The sequence below is a fragment of the Nerophis lumbriciformis genome, linkage group LG05 (genome assembly GCF_033978685.3).
Source record: "Nerophis lumbriciformis linkage group LG05, RoL_Nlum_v2.1, whole genome shotgun sequence".
Lineage (NCBI taxonomy): Eukaryota > Metazoa > Chordata > Actinopteri > Syngnathiformes > Syngnathidae > Nerophis > Nerophis lumbriciformis.
In genome coordinates this window covers 44,640,393-44,661,119 of record NC_084552.2, presented here as the reverse complement: position 1 = coordinate 44,661,119, position 20,727 = coordinate 44,640,393, and the positions used below count along the sequence as shown (strand labels likewise).

The following is a 20,727-nucleotide window of genomic DNA, read 5'->3' as shown; positions in this document are numbered from 1 at the left end:
CGCGCATCCAGATTTGTGAGCGTGTAATATAACATGTGCGCGTGCATTCAGAAGCGCATGCGTGTAATACAATATGCATGTGTGTATCTATGATCTGCGAGGAGCAGGAACCATCTATCGGCTGTCTTTTTTACACATAAATTTTGCGGCACTTTTGCCGTTTTCGATTTGAGCGTGCGAATCCAGATTTGTGTCCATAATACAACTTTTGTGCGCGCATTCAGAAATGCGTGCGTGTAATACAATCTGCGTGTGCGTATCTGAGGTGTGTTTACATTTAACTAACCACGGAAGACACTACGTAATTTAAACCAATCAGAAACAACGTACAGCTGAGGTGCGTGAAAGACACATGCCAAGACCCGCCTTACATTGTTTCTGATTGGTTTAGATTGCGTAGTGTCTTCCATGGTTGGTTAAATGTAGGCACAGTGGATTGATGTCTTGGTCTGGGATTAGTTATTTCGATCTGACTGTACAGCGATTTGAAAGTGTAAAAAGAGTTGTCTGTCTGTAACTCCCCTTGCCTTTTCTTATGCTCACCACTAGTCGCTGCCTTGCAGCCACTGATCATCTTATTCTGCACTGAAGTAAACAACGACGGACCACGCTGGAACACTTGCTCAGAGCTGCCTCGCTTCACGCTTTAGAGTGACAGACACGCAAATGTAACCCTTTCTTACGCAACATGCCACACTTAACATTTCTCACACTTATATTCCTCATTTACTACTACAATTATTTTCATGATAATAACATTTGGATTTTACAGCTTGCCACAGTTCTGATTGATTGATCGAAATAACCAATCTGTCAAGCTTGGTAAAAAGGATAGGACTCAGATGCAGAGTAGGGAACTTTGGCAGGCTTTTATTTTGACAGCTTCCTTTCACCTCCAAAGTCAAGGAATTACAATATCTATATTAACCAAAAAACTAATCGCCGAAAAAGGTTCCAAAAAATAGGAACAACCGAAAATCACTCCGAACGGAGGAAAACACAAAAGCAAAGACAAACTATAATTGGCGCCGTATATGCTATAAAATTTATTAACAAAAAACGCTCCAACAGGAGGAAGAAACAACAGCTATGAAAAATTCTACACTATCTAATCTAATAAAGTTTAACAAAAATTGTCACTCATAAATTTGAGGAAAGAATAAAAAATAACTGATAACTCACCACTTCGGCTGAATAAACTAAATAACAAAAAATCACTCTGCTGAGGAGGAAGAAAGGAAAACTCAAAATAGCAACGAAGGGATTCAGGATCAAGGAACATAAGCACGAGACGAGGCAAGGTAAGGCAAGGCATGGACATGGATGCTAGAGAGCACGAATAAACGAGACAATCTGGCACAGAACAAAGGGAGGAGTGGGCTTATAAGACACATGAGGGTAATAGGGAACAGGTGAAAAAAATCAGGGAACAGGGATGACGTCAGACTGATGACACAAAAGGAAGGGCAAGTGACCTGAAACGAGAGGAGAGTTACTTTTCAAACTAAAACATGCAAATCACAAGACAGAAAAAACCAAGACAAGACATCCCTCACCGCGGTGTGATACAATCCCAGACCAAGCCATCAATCCACTGTGCCTACATTTAACCAACCACAGAAAACACCACCCCATTTAACCCAATCAGAAACAATGTAAGGCGGGTTTTGGCGTCTCTCTTTCACGCACCTCAGCTGTACGTTGTTTCTGATTGGTTTAAATTGTGTGGTGTCTTCTAGAGGTGGGAATCTTTGGGCATCTCACGATTCGATTACGATTATGATTCAGGAGCTACAATTCGATTAAAAATCAATTATTGATGCATCTTTAATTTATTTTAAGAGGGACAAGCGGTAGAAAATTGATGGATGGATGGATGGATGATGCAGTTTTACATTACTTTTACTTTCACTAAATAAGTGTTTATCACTTGCAACTTTAAAAAAACAATTACTTTGGAATAAGAAACAGTTCAATTAATTCCCACATTTATTAAATGAATGAAAATGTGTGCAAAACTGGACCATAAGTGCCCAATAATAAATGAGCTGATCGAATCTCTCTGTGAAGTGGTAGAACTGTCTGCATTACTTTATTTACAATAAATAAATCGATTATCGATTATTGAAGTGTACTAATCGATTCCATAATTGTCCATGTCCAAATTGCGATTAATCTAAAAGTCAATTACTTACCCCACCTCTAGTGTCTTCTGTGGTTGGTTAAATCTAGGCACACCTAAGATACGCACACACAGATAGTGTTAGACACACGCACTTCTGAAATATGCACGCACAAGTTGTATTATACACCCACACATCTGGATGTGCGCGCTGAAATCTTACACGGCAGACGTATCGCAAATGTTACGTGTAAGTCGACAGCCTTTTGAGGGTTTTTTCTGATTAGGGGCAGACATACAACTTAAAACACACGTACGCGGATCTGAATACACACTCAGATTGATATACTGACACAAATTAGTACACACGCACACAAATTGGATTGCACACGCACAGATTGAGATACACGTTTGTAAATAATTTTGCTACAATAATACTTCCATAACACATCAACTTAATATGGTTTGATTGTTGTGATTTAGGGAAACTATACTTGAAGTGTCTTTTACAAAAAAGTGCACATTAAAAGCACTGCTTTCTGTTAGCTGCTCTTTATCTTCTAAAAAGAGGCTGGCAATATGTAGGGAGCAATTTCATGGGGCAAAGGAGCACACATGTTCTCTGAGTCTGGCACAAAAGAGCGGGGTCATTGGGAAACCTGGATTAAAGGATTTGTGAGCCCAAGTTGGAAGGCGAGGAGGTGGAGAGGGGTCAGAGGTGAGCAAAGGATGATAAAGAAAAGCCAAGAATGCAGCCAAGAAGTGAACGGCGCCGTCTCTAATCGAGCCCGATTCAACTCACAGAGAGCGTGTCTCATCGAAAGGCAACCGACTGCATTTGAATGACTAAACATCACTCTCCATCACAATAAATGTCTTTATATGTGACAGCCACTGCTGCAGCCTGGGCACCTTGAATCCATGGCTATGGGTTAAGCGGCATATTTGTTTTTTCATGGGTAAAATATATTTGGACAGATGAATTGCTTGGAATGCCTGACACCTCACAAGGTTCTCTACTACCCACTTGTGGACAGGTAAAGCAATTGCTAAAATAATTTATTGACAGTACCGGTAGTTAGAACCCTGCTATTGCGTTTGGGGTGTTACGTCCGGAGAGCCTCCGCAAATAGCGGGAAAACACAAATGGTGTGTTTTTTTACACTATAAGCCCTATAATATGTCTTACACTTACTCAACACATTTTACAATGCAAAATTAATGATGATGAAAGTTATTCGATAGGAGTCACTTTCTGACTTTTAGCTTGGTCAGGCAACCTTGACTGCCTCCATCTCCCTCTCAAACAGCTAGTGATGGTACAATGGTTTCACATGCCGTTTACTCCTCCCGGCTAGCAGTCCAAGATTATAGGCTTTCCTCGACTGCCACTTTTCCATAATTCACACTGTTTGCCCTTTATTATTCCAGTAATGACTTACGATTATATGAATATACTTAAGTTTAATTTATTTCAAAATTAGTAATGCCTTAGGGCAAATGAGATGAATGTTGTGTAAAAAAACAAAAAAAACCAGCCTATTTTGGGTGAGAAAAAGTAAAGAGGAGCAGGTTTTTGCACAAATAAGGATATTCATTTTTTTGATAAGAAATCCGCTAATGCTGAATCGCGAATCATAATAAATAAATAATGCACATGATAAACAGACGACGCAAAAAGACAGATTGACTGACACCCTCGACCATTATTAACATGTTGGCGCACATTTGCATACATTGAATGCCTATGGTTGGCATAAATTAGCTTCAAACCTCAACCAGACAAGAATATTCCATTAAAGGGATTTCCATGGTTGCTTATCTGTCCCCCTCACATTAATATTCAAACCCTAATATAAAGAAGCCCCAATATGTGACCTTACACTCTTGGTTTTATGTATCCAGCCTGTAAGTGTGTTCTTACAAAGAGTTAGTTTACTTTTTACTTGAAATGTTGTGGTTTCAGTCATCTTAATCCAGCTCACAGTGCATGTGTGTATGTACATATAAGGTTGCACACTAGAGTTAGGGCGTGAGTCATTAAAAGATTTATACCCTTCTGAGGTAGATGGTCACGTTGCAACTAATTTAGTTAAAACATTTTAGTTTGTCAGATATAGTCATCTGACTACTGGCCTTTCTCTGACCTGTGTTGACCTCACATTCATGCATCCCATGACTGCATATTCCACCTCCTAATATTTGTGAAAACCCTGTTCCCTGATATAAATCCCTTCAATGCCATTAGACATCTCATAGTGGAAAGAAAGGGAACAAAAGTTTACCGCTGATCTTACAACAATCACCCCTACTGTGTAAGTAAATACTGTAGGTCTCAACGTTAATCCCAGGTAGCCCCACAAAATTGGATTAGAGCTCAAATTTAAGCACTGGATTGGCCTCACGCCAACACAATCATCCTTGAGTACATACATTGTTGTGCAAAATGTGCATATTATGAATGTAGCCATTACAGCTTCTGCCTCTTTTGACAGGATGCTTCGGCCCAGTCTCCACTGTCAAGTCCATTCCACCACCAGGCATGAAGTCCCCCAGTATGTAAGTCAGACGTCTTAGACTGCGGCCCAAAGGAATCCTGCCTGACACGAAAAAAGGTAAGATCATTTTTGACCTGTGAAAGAGTAATTCACGTGTTGATTACCAGCCCATCCCAAGTAATAGTAAAAAATATGCACTCATTACGTCCAATTACAAGGTACGTTTTATGTAAGGCTATCAGTTTACACTCTGGAAGTCTTTCCATAACATTGACATACAATGAAATACAACCTTGACAATTTTTTTAGAATAATTAGCCTTGGAGGAATGACTTAAAATTCATTTTGTTAGGTTTTGTTTGCCATGAATGGACACTGTTGCCCGCTCCTTACGGTAAAGAGAAAGGCTTAATTAACCAGCATCGCTCTAACCCGATTGCTAACATGTCACATCGTTGTGGATTGGTTCCACAGCAGATGGTGTTATCAATTATTGAGCCCGAAAGGACGACACTGGCCTCAATCAGATTAAGTAGATTATGCCAACATCAACTCCCTTAACAGCCACATATAGTTTCTATCAATGCACTGTATGCATGTATCTTTGTAAGTAGGTATCTGTCTGTCTATCTATGCCTCTAACTTCCCTTGTTCACGTCCCCGAGGTGTGGATATGAACTCGTTTAATGTATGCATATATCTTTAAATGTGACCTAAATACACTACACACTGAGCCCTCTGAGTGACATCACATTCTGCACTACGGTGCCAGCCTCTCTACCCATCCTGATGCAAATGTCTTCTTAATCCAATAAAGGCACTCTCGCAGCGTGGAAGAGGCCGAGAGGGGTCGGCCGGGGCCCTCCACCCTGCTGCGATATAATTGTCGATACAAGTGCAGTGTTGCAAATGCAAATCTCTTCGCCTCACTGTGATATCAATAGTGTAAGGGGGGCGTCTTTGGTGGGCTGCTGTGCAGAAATCATAGAACTTCTGATGGTTGGGGGGATGGAGGAGGTAAATGTATAACCAGGAAGCATCATGTTTCCAGAAACAATGTGAATCGCTTTAAACTGATAGATGCTGTTCGTAGCATTTGGATGACCCACATGACCTGACCCCTATAAGACATATAAGTGTCTTTAGTGTCAGCTAAGCTCTTTTGTATGTGTTGTTTTGATCCACAAGCAGAGCCACTCAATCACTTTTAGTGACATCCTGTATTTTCTTTTATTGCCCTAAGTGCAGCCATTTTTCGACCTTGCAGCTCTATTTTTATTGACCCTTGCCATATTCTAAAAACAAAATAAATTGGTTAATAATAAGTTATCTTATTAGCTATTACATTAATAACTATTTACTTTATCAACTAAAACATGTCAATGTTGATTTCTCAAAAAAAGTGGACCCGTCTTATTTCAACGCCCATCGTATTGGCGTCAACAGGCGGCTGTCAACATATCTGAAACCGAAACTAACCATTGCTTGCACAACTAGTTGCAGTTTATTGACATTGATTTTGTCAATTGGTAGGATGTTACTGACGTCATGTCCGCTTCACGTCCCGCCCAATGGATACTGGTGGTGGTCAATGGATACTAGGCGGCATTTAGCCTTTCTCGAAGAAAAAATGCCCTATGCTTGTGTTGTTTTCAACTGTACGAACCGTTCAAATCGCAGAAAGGATAAACGTTTCTTCGGAGTTCCTCAAGAGGTTATCAAAAAGAGCAGAAAAGTGCAAGATTTGTGGAAACGACGACGAGAAAAGCATGCAGCTCACACTTCAGTTCAAGGGAGCAGAGTCGAAGAACGCAGGAGTTTGCAGTGATCACTTCGTTTAAGGTTTGTTTGATATACTTTAAAGGTTATAATATCTCATTTATGTATTATTTTGATATTATTTGTTTTTCTTAAACACATGTTTGCTACGAGCATTTCGAAAAGCACCAAGCCGGCGTGTCTAAATAAAAGAAAGAAAATGTGAACATAACCTAAATGCTTTTACCAAAGTCAACAATCATATCTGAAGCAAGTTATATTTTGATAAACACGTTACTCGTAAACGACGCGTGCAACAGCAAGCATAGTAGTAGAAGCGAAGTTAAATCATGAAATACAACCTTACCCGAGCAAAAACGATGCATATGTGGAAGACCCTTGCTTCCGGGTGAGTTCTCAGGACCATTCCAGGGAAGACATTGTCGTGAGATGGTTTAGACTTCTTTATTTTTCGGGAACAGAGTCTTTGGCGTGATTTTCAGCAGCTGCCTTTTCTTACGTGAGCACACGAATGGTTTCCTTCCGTCCGCCGTCTGCTTTTCAGCAGTACATCGCCGTCGTTCGCCGTCTACTTTTCAGCAGCACGTCGCCGTCGTTCGCGTGGTAGCAGAGGATGGTTTCCTCCCGTCTGCCGTCTGCTTTTCAGCAGCACGTCGCCGTCGTTCGCGTGGTAGCAGAGGATGGTTTCCTCCCGTCCGCCGTCTGCTTTTCAGCAGCACGTCGCCGTCGTTCGCCGTCTACTTTTCAGCAGCACGTCGCCGTCGTTCGCGTGGTAGCAGAGGATGGTTTCCTCCCGTCCGCCGTCTGCTTTTCAGCAGCACGTCGCCTTTGGCGTGCTTTTCAGCGGCTGCCTTTTCTCCGTCTCGCTCTCGCAGTGTACTGTGCTCCGCGTCTTGCCTCTGGCTCTCCACCTCTCCTCCCGTCTCTCTCGGCTGTCACCCTTTTATACACAGACAGATTATCTGATTGTGCCCAGCTGCCCGACCCACGCACCTGTAGTCCATTTGGACGCGGGTCCGCAGGCCACGCCCCCTAGCCGCCATCTTGGAGCGGGCCCCGGTGTCGGACCGCCGGCCCCGCCTCTCCACAGCATATTATCGAGGTTTTATTGTAGCAAAATGATTTGCAAACGTGTATCTCAATCTGTGCATGTATAATCCAAATTGCGCACGTGTTTACTAATTTGTGTGTCTGTATATCAATCTGAGTGTATGCATTTAGATCCGCGTTTGTGTGTTTTAGATCCACGTACGCGTGTGTTAAGTTGTCTGTCTACCTACATGTGACTTTTGCATCACTTCTGCCGTATAAGATTTGAGCGCACCCATGCAGATTCGTGAGTGTGTAATACAACTTGTGCGAACGCATTCAGAAGCGCATGCGCGTAATACAGTCTGTGTGTGCACATGAGAGCACTGGTGTGTGGGTGCAGTTATTTTTGGTGAACAGCAAGAGTTTTTTTTATTTGATCTAGTCACACATGTTAAAAGTTCAATTTCAGTGTTGATATGCATTGCCTTGAAAAAAGGAATGAAGATTTTGGCAGGCCTAACTCTTTGTTTATTTAAACAATTTCCCCTAAAATACGCACTGAGGTTATAAAGTGTGTTTTGTCTGATTTCTTGATTAATCGAACAAACTAATCATTGTATTACTCTATTACTAAAATAATCAATGCTGGAGCCCTAATAATTTAATGTAACTAAGCTCCAATGGTAAATTTTTACAATGACAGGTGGCTAAAAATTAAAAAATGGGTGTAGAATCCAGGTTATTCTGCTATAGTCAGCTGAACCAGAGTACTTCGGCCCCTCATACCCAATTAGTGACCTACCAGTCTCTAATCCGGGGCTTTTTGAATGACCTAATAGTCACCACAGTGTCTTTGCCAAGATGCATTAGGATCTTCAAAGGTCCGGAAAAAGAAGAAGGGCAAGGTTACGGACGGGTTCCAATTCAACATTGAAGGGAAAGTGAACAGTTTCACAGAAGCCTGTAAAGAGCTTGGATAAGTTGTTCGACAGCAGCCTCATGGACTTCTTTTAAGTACAGGCCGTCTACCAGGAACAACTGGTTAACATCAGTCCCCAGATCTGGCCTATGAGGGAACTTCAAAGCATGGACCTACCAGCATTGTATTTTGCTAAAGATACTATGGCTGCTACCGGTCTATGAAGTTGTTGTTTCCAGCAACATACATGAGCATACCGCAACATACCACAAAGCTCAGGCTGCCCCTTAAGTCTTTGGAAGAAGAGTTCGAGGGCACGCGCAAATGAGAGGTGCTGATGTACAGAGACTCGAGTGACCCAAGAGTGCAGCAACACCTATTCAAGGACCAAGGCAGAGGGGATCCTGGCAACGGCCCTCGAAATAGAGCCCTCAGTGGATCTGGAGAAACAGCTGAAATTCCCCCACCACATCCTCACACCACTCTCAGGCAGAGCATTGTTCTGGTCTCGGAGCACCAAGAACATTATCATAAATTTGGGAGTTTTATTTTGACACAAGCAGTCAAGTTTATCAACCTAAGCGGCACTTTATTTTCAGTCATTTCCGGTCTATAAGACTCTTCTTTTTCCCCACAATTTGAACGATGCACTTTGTACAATATTGCGGCTAATTTTTTATTTTTTTTCCAGGTTTACGAGCTTCACGTGCCACCAATAAATGTATTATTGTCACATCAAACAAATTGTTTGATGTTTGAAATTTGTTCTCCTTAAATCAAACGCACTCACACAATCATTCGGTCAGCCATTTGGCACCTTATGCCTTACCCTCATCTTGGAGAAAACAAAACAAAATGTACACAACGCAGTCACAAAACTGAAAGCAATCAAACCATTAAAAAAGGAAATAAAGCTGCCGCACATAACAAAAATCCACCACCACCAACAGGCCTCGAAGAAGAAGGCACAAGCCCAGAGTTGATCTACCTCAAAACGAACGTGAAAGCGAAAACAAGGCTGAGAAAATGCTGGACAAAGCAATCCCGTTAACTCCGAGACTAAAGAAGACGACCCCAGCGTAGGACTAAGACAGCGCTTCTCCGTTTGGCTGTATGCGAATATCTCATCATGTCTGTATAGTTTTGTATATTTATAGTCTGTAAATATTCTTACCCCGGTTGCTGAACGACAACACCACAAACACTATAAACACCATGAACATCTCAAGCTTTTGCTGTCCATCCATACCACTGACTTGACTTGATTCTACTTGTGGAAAAGACAACAGTTTTGCCTTGCAGAACGACAATATTTGTTTTTGTAGAAAGTAACAACACAACAGTAACATCATCCCTGACAAGAGTTGGACACACAAGCACACACACAGACATACACACATCTCATTCAACTTTTGCTAACCACTTCCCTGCTTCCCCGGCCTCTGTATCAGCTGGTATATGACGTAGGCCCACATGATTCTGGACCTCCAGAATCAGCATGTTTTTGAGGATCTATTTGTGTCAACGAGGTGAAATAATGCTGAAAACCTTTGACAAGTTGACCTTCTGTTCGTCTTCGCCCATTAGGACGTTTCAAAGTGTAAAATATGATCCGCCTTGAGTATTTTATTTGGAAAGTAAACTGGACACTTTATTTTGTGTTTGTGCATGACTTACTGTCCAACACAAGCAGATTTTAGCTAAATTAATCCACTGTTGTGCGCCGTCATACGCCATCTTGAGCCGTCCTGCGCTGTCTGGCAAATATAAAGTCTGCATATATTTAGCGAAGGGATGCAGTGCCATGCACGGACAGTCCGCTAGCAGTAAAAACTGACACATTGACTTCTGTTTGGATGCTAACTGCATTTTGTTGCTCTGTACTTGTAACGTGCAATGACAATAAAGTTGAATCTAATCTAATCTAATGCTGTGTTACAGAAACTGTCTTTTGTTAAATTTCTGAATGAACACAAGCAGCTGTGTAAATATTTAATGTGTCAACGCAGAGGTGGTTGAGGCTTATGAATAAGTGTACTTTACAGTCCGGAAAGTACGGTAATAAGAGGAACACGATGGCCAGAGACTTGATGAGTTGTTGGACATAGGTTGGCAACATAGCCGTAATAGTGTTCTTCCACACCAAACTCATCCAGGAGTGCTGTTAAATGGCCTTGCTTGGTACACTAGCTCACTCATTCTGCAGCACAAAAGTCCTTTTTCCCAAACCGGTGCTGCAAAGTTGGAAGCACACTATTGTTGAAAATGTTTCAGGCTTCTCAGGGCCAACAAAGAAATTATCACTTTTTAATTATCCCTGTTGGTTCTGTTGTGGGCTAGAGCAAAAAAACACGTCGCAGTGTGTTCTGTCGATAATTGTGACCCATCGATGTCTGCTACTACCCAACGCTACTCAGTGTGCGTGCGCATGCGCACAACCCCAAATGTTCTGAATTTTTGCCTTGAACAAAATACTGATGGGAACAGCTGCCTTGTATGCCCCTTGTACAATTGAGTTGTGATTTTAAAATATGTTTATTTCATTATATCTTTTGACCAGCAAGCATGTAGACAATTACAGCGTGAGACAGTTTATATTGTATATTTGCGGACAAGAAGCATGTAGACAAATATAGTGTGAGGAAGTTCACATTGACGCGAAGAATCGTTAGCTTACATTTTCATTTTAATCACTGTTTTACGCTACTGGTAGCTTTTTTTTCAAGAAACAACGGCACTGAGACTATGTAAAATCGAATTGGTATAGATACAGCAGTGACGTGCGGTGAGGTTGATGGCTGGTGAGGCACTGACTTCATCACAGTCAGATTTACAAACATATGAACCCTACAGAGTATCTTATTCACCATTTGATTGGCAGCAGTTAACGGGTTATGTTTAAAAGCTCATACCAGCATTCTTCCCTGCTTGGCACTCAGCATCAAAAGTTTGGAATTGGGGTTAAATCACCAAAAATGATTCCCGGGCGCGGCGCCGCTGCTGCCCACTGCTCCCCTCACCTCCCAGGGGGTGAACAAGGGGATGGGTCAAATGCAGAGGACAAATTTCACCACACCTAGTGTGTGTGTGACAATCATTGGTACTTTAACTTAACTTTAACTTTACACATACAAACTGTAGCACACAAAAGAGCACATTTAATAAAAAAAACATTATTATGGTCTTACCTTTACTTATAAATGCGCCGCTGTTGTGCTGGATTAATGAACCCCCTGATGGGAGTGTTATATCAACTAAAGCCCTCACTTCAACTTTCCACGTGCAAGATTGAATCTATTTAAAAAAGTGTAACCGAGGGTTTATAAATGTCGCCTATACTGTATGAAACTACAAAATAACAAACACGGAGGCTCCAGTTTACACGAGGACCACTTTATTTACCTTCTTTCAAAAACTTCCGCTCCACTCCAACGTGTCGTCACTTCCGCTCTTAGCGCCTTCAAAATAAGAGCTCAAGGCATATACTGTATAACAGCGCATAACAGGAACTTAACATCACAAAGAGGAAAGCCCATAAAAATAGGTTACAAAAGTTATTTAATAAGAAGCCAAAAAGTGCAAAAACAATAATGTTCGTGTTGGAGGAGTTGTGAATTAGATACACCTGCAGTCTGCAGGTGTACCTAATGTTGTGGCCCAGCAGTCATTCACAACTCCTCCAACACGAACATTATTGTTTTTGCACTTTTTGGCTTCTTATGAAATAACTTTTTTAAATAGATTCAATCTTGCACGTGGAAAGTTTAAGTGTGGGCTTTAGTTAATATAACACTCCCATCAGGGGTTTCCGTGCATTCTACGGCGGGGGTGCAGGAGGCGAGCCTGAGCCAGTGTGTCTTTTGCAGCCGTTTTATGATCGCTCAGCACAAGAAATACTTTACACACATACAGTTGTTGACAAAATACACTGTACATTATATACCTCAGCTAACTAAACTATGGAAATGTATAATATAGTTCATATAGCAATACGGTCTCACTGCACAGCAGACCAGCAGTTAGCCGAGTCCGTCCATGTTGAGGCACTGAGTGACGTGCCTCGACTGGCTGCTGTTCATCGCACCGTCTCTTCTCATTATTTGAACGGCAAATGTGAAAATTCAGCGATTTTGAATAAAAATAATCTAAAACTGGTGAAGTTAAATGGAAAATAACTTTATAGTATAATCACTGGATACATTTAACAATTTAATATATATTTTTTTCTTTTTAAATTTTTTTTCTTTCCTGACTGCACGTCACTGAGATACAGTACATAGTAAACAGCGTTAAAGGGGAAGGCGATTATAATTATATGCAGGGAGGAGATTATTCCTTTAGTGGATTCAGTGTTTGATTACGCAGATGATAGCCCACTATAGACCAGTGATGAGGTAATTTAGTGCTCATACATGTAGCCCTCTGCATTATTAACAGGCTTCAGGCTGTCATTATGATGTGCAGAACAAATGTAATTGGTCTTGGAAATGTTCTTTGTGTATGTAGGCTACAGTGTCTTGTTGAACACGCGCCTCATTAAGACAGACACAGCATTGAAGGCTCTTGGCGTTTGTGTGAGGATATTATTATGATATTTGCGCTATTTATTGCAACACACCTCATTTCAGTCTAACAGATTTTAAGCAGGGATCCTGATCAAGTCTTTGCAAAGTGTTTTAACGAACTTGAACAAATGCCTGGTTTTAGCATGGAAAATCCTCACCACCTTCTTTGCATTGTGATGACAATTCAGCTCCTGAAGATTTTGTAGACACATCTCTTCAGACAGTACAAACAGGTAGTTTTTGTGCGGTAAATTCAACCTGACACAGCGATGTCCCCCCTCGAGCAGAAGTGGCTGAATGCCGATCTGGAGCGGAGGAATGGGGGGTTGTAGCACGAACACAAATCACCGATAAATGTCAGAGCACATAAAATCAGTGTAGCCAGTCACTCAACCCCCTCCACCCTTTGAAACGTTGTGACTTTTTGCTTGGATAACTACTAGACTTGACCAGTTAGTTTGAAAATCTAAATCGGTACATCAAGAGTTCTGTGAAAAGAATCATATACTTGGCCTTAACAAAAAGATTGTATCATAAGAATAGTTTATACAGTATGTTTAATGTTTGATTTTTAATCAGCTGTAGATAGTTTTCTGCTTAGTGGGTTTATTTTATTTGATGTATTCCAGATTTCCATCTCCATCCAAGTCTTTCCTAAGCTTTTCCTCTTCTCCGCTTCTTGATTCCCTGGAGACAGACTCAAAGTATGCTGGGTGGGTGAGGGCAGGAGGGGAGATGCTGATGAGGGGTGGAGAGAAAGGTGTGAAGAGCAGGTTTCTCTCTTATATATGCGAACACACACACACACACACACACACACGCACGCTCAACTACTGCCAGTGTTTCCACACAAACCCCTGCAGGGCTCTCTGCAGTTTAAATGGTGTAATTATATTTGCACAAGGCCAAACTCACCACACGCACACAAGCACACATGGCTGCGACAAAATTTTAATAGGCACCCAAATTGAATATTCTAATATTCAGTAGGTCTCCTGCTTTGTGACCTAGAGGCATGCTCTAATCACACTGTATGTTCATTTAGTCAATTGCCATCAGGTCATGTGTTCATCATAAGAACAAAGATTAATGACTCGATAAGCACATTCAGGGGCCTGCTCGGGGGAAGGGTTAAGATAAGAAAAATGAAATAACAGTGCAAATTTTACCTCTCCTTGGTTTTATTGGTTAGAATTTAGTTTTGTTTAGGAATAAGGCCAAACAGTTCTCAGAAAAAAAAGTCAAACCTAATTTTCTTGCTTAGAATAAAGATTCTGTGCGACAAATTAATTTTTTACACACACACACCTACACACACCATGTTCAGAATTGTGTGCTTACATTTTGAAGAAATCTCACAAGTTTTTAATAATTATTTACATTGTTATTACGCTTCTCATTTTTTTCTGCTTTAAAAGAAACCTTCAGTGGTGTTTCTGGCATTCTTCATGGGAAGTCCTGAAAGGACAATTGACGGGGGACATAGAAATTAATAGAAAGACTGAACATTTTCTATCAAGTTAAAAGCATGGCACACTTACTCACTTCACAGTATATTTATATAGACAAGTCAAAAGGACAAGTCAATTAGTCAATGCAATCGCTCCTCCTGCAAGCTGACAAATGATGCCAGTGAGGTTCACCTGAACTGTTGGCCATCAGTGGGTATAACCAGGGCGGAGGAGCCAACTCAACCACGCTCGCTTGGCAGTCCCTCCAGGATTTTGCAGTGTTGCGATTTCGCCAATTCAAACAAATTGAACCAAATCGTGGGAATTGCGTGCAGCCTCGCAACTTTGTCTAATCTCTGAAATTCCAACTCACATTTGGGCTAACCATCGACTTTTTCGCCAATGGAATTTGTCCTAGCGGGACTCAAACATAACTGTCTCACCAATCAAATGTCTCTATGCACTACCCTTACCTCTTCATTTACTAGTTTACATTGACAGATATTCATTCAATCACTCATTTATCAATCATCATTCACTCCTTTACTGACAAAAATAACCTCTATAGATCGCTCTCAACAGTTACCTAATGTTCTCACCAAATGTACTGGTAAACTATGTGACAATCAAGTTTTATTGGCAAAGTATGTTAAACACACAAGGAATGTGAGTTTGTAGACTGTGCTCTCTTTGTTCAATGCAAGAAACAAAGCAACATGCTATTGTTCAACCAGTATATATCAGTAGTTGGGTTTCAAAATGCCAGCAATAATGCAGAAGCTTGTGACAGTATTAAACGAGAACTTGGAGTACTATCGTTTTTTGTTTTTTTTGTCCTGTGCAGCCACTCAGGCAAATCATATCGTTGATGTAGATGCCCATATCTGCTGTACAGAGTTACTTTACAAAAGACAAGTGTGGGATACTTCTCTTGTTGCCTTATTTGTATTTGACTTTATTAAATGGATTTATATTAATGTTTGATGCAGACGGACTGGAGCAGGAGGTGATAGAAAGAAGGAAAAAAACGAAGACAGGGGGGGAAATTGCGGGGATAAGACAGAGAGACGACAACAACAACAACAGAACGACAACAACAACAGAGCAACACCAGCAAATACGACAAATATGATACGAAAAGTGATAGCAAAGAAGTGGTTAGTGGAAGTAAATATTAACAACACAGAAATGACAATTAACATTATTGCACTACAAATGGAGCAATAAAAATACCAATAGAAATAGCACCAACGATAATGAATAAATAGAAATATTCCCGGGGAAATTTTGATGGGCCTGCTATCTGTGCCCTGGATCTCTGGCCGGGTGTCTGCTGAAGCTTGCATACTTTTAAGATGGCGCCGAGTGGCCGAATCTGTGAGTTGTAGTTGTAAACATACAAAATGAGCTAAAGAGGTAACCTAAAACGTTAACATGCTAAAATTAAATGCTAACACTTAGCATGTGTGCTAACATTAGCATGATAGCAGTTAACATGTGTCACATACCAAGTTATATGACTGTAAGGTGAAGGGCTGTGAAATTAGAGAAAAAAGTGCAAGCATGCCAACGTTAGCATGATAACAATGAACAATTGTCACATACCAAGTGATATGACTCTGGGGTAAACGATTGCAAAACTAGCTCAAAAAGTTATCATGTGTCACATACCAATCAATGACTCTATATTTGCTAAAAAAAAGTTAGCATGCTAATGTTAGCTAACGTTAACATGCTAACAGTTAACAAGTGTCACATACCAAGTTATATTACTCTGGTGTAAACGATTTCAAAACTAGCTGAAATTGTTATCATGCTAACATTAGCATACTAACGTTAGCATTTGTCACATACCAAGTTATATGGCTGTAAGGTTTATGGCTGCGGAAGTAGAGAGAAAAAAAGTGTAAAATTAGCTGAAAAAGTTAGCATGTGTCACATAAGTTATATGACTCTAAGGTGTATGGCTGTAGAATTAGAGAAAAAAGTGAAAATATAGCTGAAAACATTAGCATGCTGGCATGCTAATGTTACTATGCTAGCACATGACTGGGTAAGAAGAAATACCAAAATGCACTATTTGTTGGTGTAAATATAGAAAGTAGCAAAAGACTAGCATAAAACGTTAGCATACGAATATAAAAGAAGCTAGCATAAAACATTAGTATGTTAGTACGTGCGCTACATTAAAAAAACATCTAGAGTAGTATTACTGTAGATATGTTAATCTGTTTGCTCAATTCTGATAGGCGCAAAAACACAGCAAAAGTTGACCATTTAGCTTTAGCATAGATGCTAACAGTCCCTTTCACAGACAATATATTGTTGTGCTTTCCTCTCCCGTTTCTGACATTCTGGTTGTTGGTACATGAAAACACTTGATATGAAGCACACTGCACCTTTTGCAAGAAAACAGTTCTATGGCAAATCTGAAAAAGGCTGTCATGTTTGCTAATATTTTTTTCAATTAGTTTAGTCAGTTTAGCCATTTTGTTTTCTAATGTGTAAGAGCAGTGAATTAATTCATATACTTACAATTCATTCTTGACCTCTGATTTTCCTTTACATCTTTGTACTTTGGGTGTGAAATCGTCTTAAATTATTTTCAATATGGTCTTAAAAATAGTCTTCAATTTGACTTTTTGAAACATGCATAGACCTAATTTACTTACATTACTTTCTTCTTCTCGCTGACACATGCATGTTTTTTTCTCTCCAGAAAAACACGAGTGATGATATCATCGACTAAAAACAAATGTATTTGTTTAGGCCAAATTTTATAGTAAATTTTTCTTGACAATGTCGACAAATGGTTGCATTCTATTGCATATGGCATTTCAAAATGTTTCCATTGTTATACAGAATGCTCCACTGTGAATCCCATGTAAGCCCCCCACACACTTGTTCATGAAGGCCTATGAACTTCACCTACGCTATCTATCCATTCATCTTTCTATCCACCCACCTTCCCCTTTCTCATCCACCACTTCCTCTTTTCCCGCACTGAGCCTAGCCCCAAAAAATGAAATCCAAATTCTGTCTCTTTCTCTCACTCTCTCTCTATTGATGAGGGTCTCTGGGTCTTTTGTTCATCCACCCGCTCATGCGGCCTGCACCCGTTGCTGTAGCAACGGGCTGTATATATACATGTACACACATGCACACACACAAGTACACACACTGTTGCTCCGGGAGGGAGACAAACCGAGATGGAAAAAGAAAATGGGATGCGTTTGAGAGGGATGAGCTGCCATTTCAAAGTCAGAGGAAGGAAGAAATAGGAAATAAAGTACATAGGAGTGGCCAATAAAATGTTAAAATACATAATTTTTGTTAAGCTGTAAAAATAAAACCTGTGCTGCGAAACCTCAAAAGAGACCCATTCAGACATAATGCTGACACCTCAAAGGTTAACTTTGAAAGTTGAAACCAATAGAGGTAAATATTGTCAAAACAAGCTAAACTAGGTTGGAGACAATAAATATCTTTATCATCGCCTGAATAGCGTCTTCCTCCCGCCACTCGTCTGTGTTTGCCGTGTTTGAAGCCCTGTCGGAATCCAAACCCCGCAGACAAGCAGCCATCTGCCATCCTGGCTCCGCTCCAGCGAATCTTTGCCGAGCCAGAACAGCGCCTGCTTACGCACAGGCCAAGGATTCACTTTTTACCTTTTTAAAGTCTAAAAGTAGATGACTGAAACCTAGAATGACATTATAAAGATAATTAAAGTTTGCAGGCTCCACTGCTAAGTGAATTAGTGGCTCTTCTTAATTGATTTTTAAGTGACATTTCTCATTTCAAAAATGTTATCTACCCAGACAGAGCCTTCACTCTCAGTATGATTATATAAATCTTTGTCTGGAGTTTGTACTGATTATAAAGTATGTATTTATGTTGGGTCTAGTTCTCTCCTTACCAGGTCAGAAGGATTATGGGTGTCCTACGTACAGTTTCTATATAATTACAGATTACATGTGATTGGTTACACAGCACGCACAGACGTGTGTTTCACATAATCCTCTGATCGTTCTTTAGACATGTAGTCAGAACTAATGTCAGCTCCAAATTACTTGATTTACTAATAAAGGTGAGCTTCGGTTAAAGTGTGATAGGTGTAAATTTACATATGCATGTATTCTACAGTACGCTAAGTGAGGTCAATGTCGGGTAAAATGTTTTGTCGTGTATATGCACATGGGACATGCATGCTCAAGTAAACATGTATGTGATATATGGTGCAATGCTACAGATTATGATAATATATTCATTTGTGTGCATGTCTCAGAGGGTGTGAGGTGGGAGGGGTTTATGACCTATATTAACAATGCTGGTAAGAATAGTGTGTATGTGTATGTGTGGCAGAGTGAGGGGTTATTAATCTGTGGGATTAGTGGATTTAAAGTGAGATTACACTCAACACCAAGCAGGGCTCTTCCTGCAGACATGCTGTACAGATTCTCGTGTGTGTGCGTGTGTTCTTGTATTAGCATGACTGAAGAATTTTACAATAGTTGTGAGAATAGATGTAGTCTTCCTGCAAATGCCTGGTTCAGACCTTTTAAATTCACCATCAGATTTATGTATTCCATTTTATCGGCTAAAACACAAACATAACCTGAATTTGCCCGCAGCTTTGTGTTCACAGTGAACCAATGATTTCTGACATTTCCGTGGGGGAAGGAGGAGGTCTTCATGCAAGAAATACAACATTTCCACCAGCTAGACAGGTGATGTCAAATTCTTCATGGCCAAAAAAACTGACCGCAGAATTAATTCACAATTATCCGTTTTATTTTATAAGCGCCTCTAAACCTTGAACATTAGCAATTATAAAAAGTCATTGTGCAGAAAAATAAACCACACAAGTAAAATCGATATTCCTTGGACTTATTCATTCCAGCTGGGCACAATAACAAAGAAACAGTGTGTGACACTACCTCTGAATCAATACGATATACTGTATGCTGCTAAGTGATCTAAAACCACAATGAAATGATAGCTGTTGCTGTTTGAAAATCGTTTTGCTCTCAGGCTCGATGGATTACTGGGTCCTCCACATCAGTCAATATTGTGACAACACTGTCAATATCTACACAAGTGCATATTGACACGCCAAGGCGATTTGCAGCTAAGCACTTTACGCCATATGCACTGCCCTCAACACAGGAAAGTGTTTTCAATGCAAACTAAATTGCACAAATTATCTTCTGTACAGTTCATTTCACCATCTAGTTGCTCCAGCTGGCTAAATGTTATTAAATATGGATAACGTACTAGATAGAATTGAGGTGATTGTATTTTTTTCATATTTGCATGCATTATTTTTCTTTCAATCTAAGAGATCTTTAACAGATAAGACAAGTGGATTTGTCACTGGAAAAATAGTAATTAATATTTGTAGTACAGTGGAGCCTTAATTTACGAATTGATTTGGTTGTTGAACAGGGTTTGTGAATAGAAAGGTTTGTATAATGAAGCAAATGTCTCCATAAGAAACAAGGTGAACATGAATAATGGGTTCCAGCCTGGACAAAAGTCTATATTTTAGTAAAGGTTTTTACACTTTGAACACAATATAATGCGCTATACAGGACTGTATATCAAAAAAACATTACACGGGGGTGATGGATCAATTTAATAACACAGTCAAAACAACAGGTAGCTGAACTGTCCTCTTTTTCAGAAGCCCTGCCTAAACACACACACACACACACACACAGTGTCACTAGCCCTGTGGTGCACTCACAGTTTGAAATCACAAAACTCTTTAACTTTAACAGCCAGGTCGGTACAATGATTAGGAATAGAAAATATAATCCACTTTATTTTGTCAGCTAATTTTCTTGGTGGAAAGGGAATGTGGGGAGGAAGTGTTGACATCGCCCTGGATAACGTCCAGAGCTTGTCCATTGATTTTGTTGGACTCATATTTCATTAATAAAACTAGAAAAATGCTGTAAAAAGGCTAAAAAAACACTTTAAAACACGCAAAGTAGCACTTAGCACAGTTGCTAACAACAGCACTGCTCTGCTGACTGAATGAGAACAGAGTGATCAGCCTAGCCACAATGGATGTGCTGCCTGGCACAAAAAGGCTGCACTGTGAGGGACACAATGAGTGGATGAACTGTTTGTACACTGAGACAAGGTTCGTACAACAAAGCATATTTATTTTCGGGGTTTTGTTCGTAAATCGGAAAGTGTGCACAATAAGGGGTTTGTAAATCAAGGTTACACTGCAATGTGATATTGCAAATATCCCTTTCAAACGCAATACATTTTGATTCCTCAACAGTTTTTTTTACCATTGTAATTGTAAGGTCAAGAACTTTTAATACTCGTAAATGAGTAAACAAACAAT

General features: G+C 40.2%; 1 protein-coding gene across 11 annotated transcripts in view; it reads left to right on the top strand.

Annotated features, from left to right (window-relative positions):
- The window catches only part of m1ap (meiosis 1 associated protein), a 71,338-nt gene that overhangs the window by 1,436 nt on the left and 49,175 nt on the right, over window positions 1-20,727 (top strand). For 9 of the 11 annotated variants that reach the window (XM_072913240.1, XM_072913242.1, XM_072913241.1 and 6 more), the window contains exon 2: window positions 4,618-4,737. The gene's annotated coding sequence lies outside the window, so the exon portion shown is untranslated. Of the gene's footprint in view, window positions 1-549; window positions 669-4,617; window positions 4,738-18,997; window positions 19,094-20,727 lie in introns of all 11 variants that reach the window. The other 2 variants (XM_072913239.1, XM_072913237.1) reach the window with 2 other exon arrangements.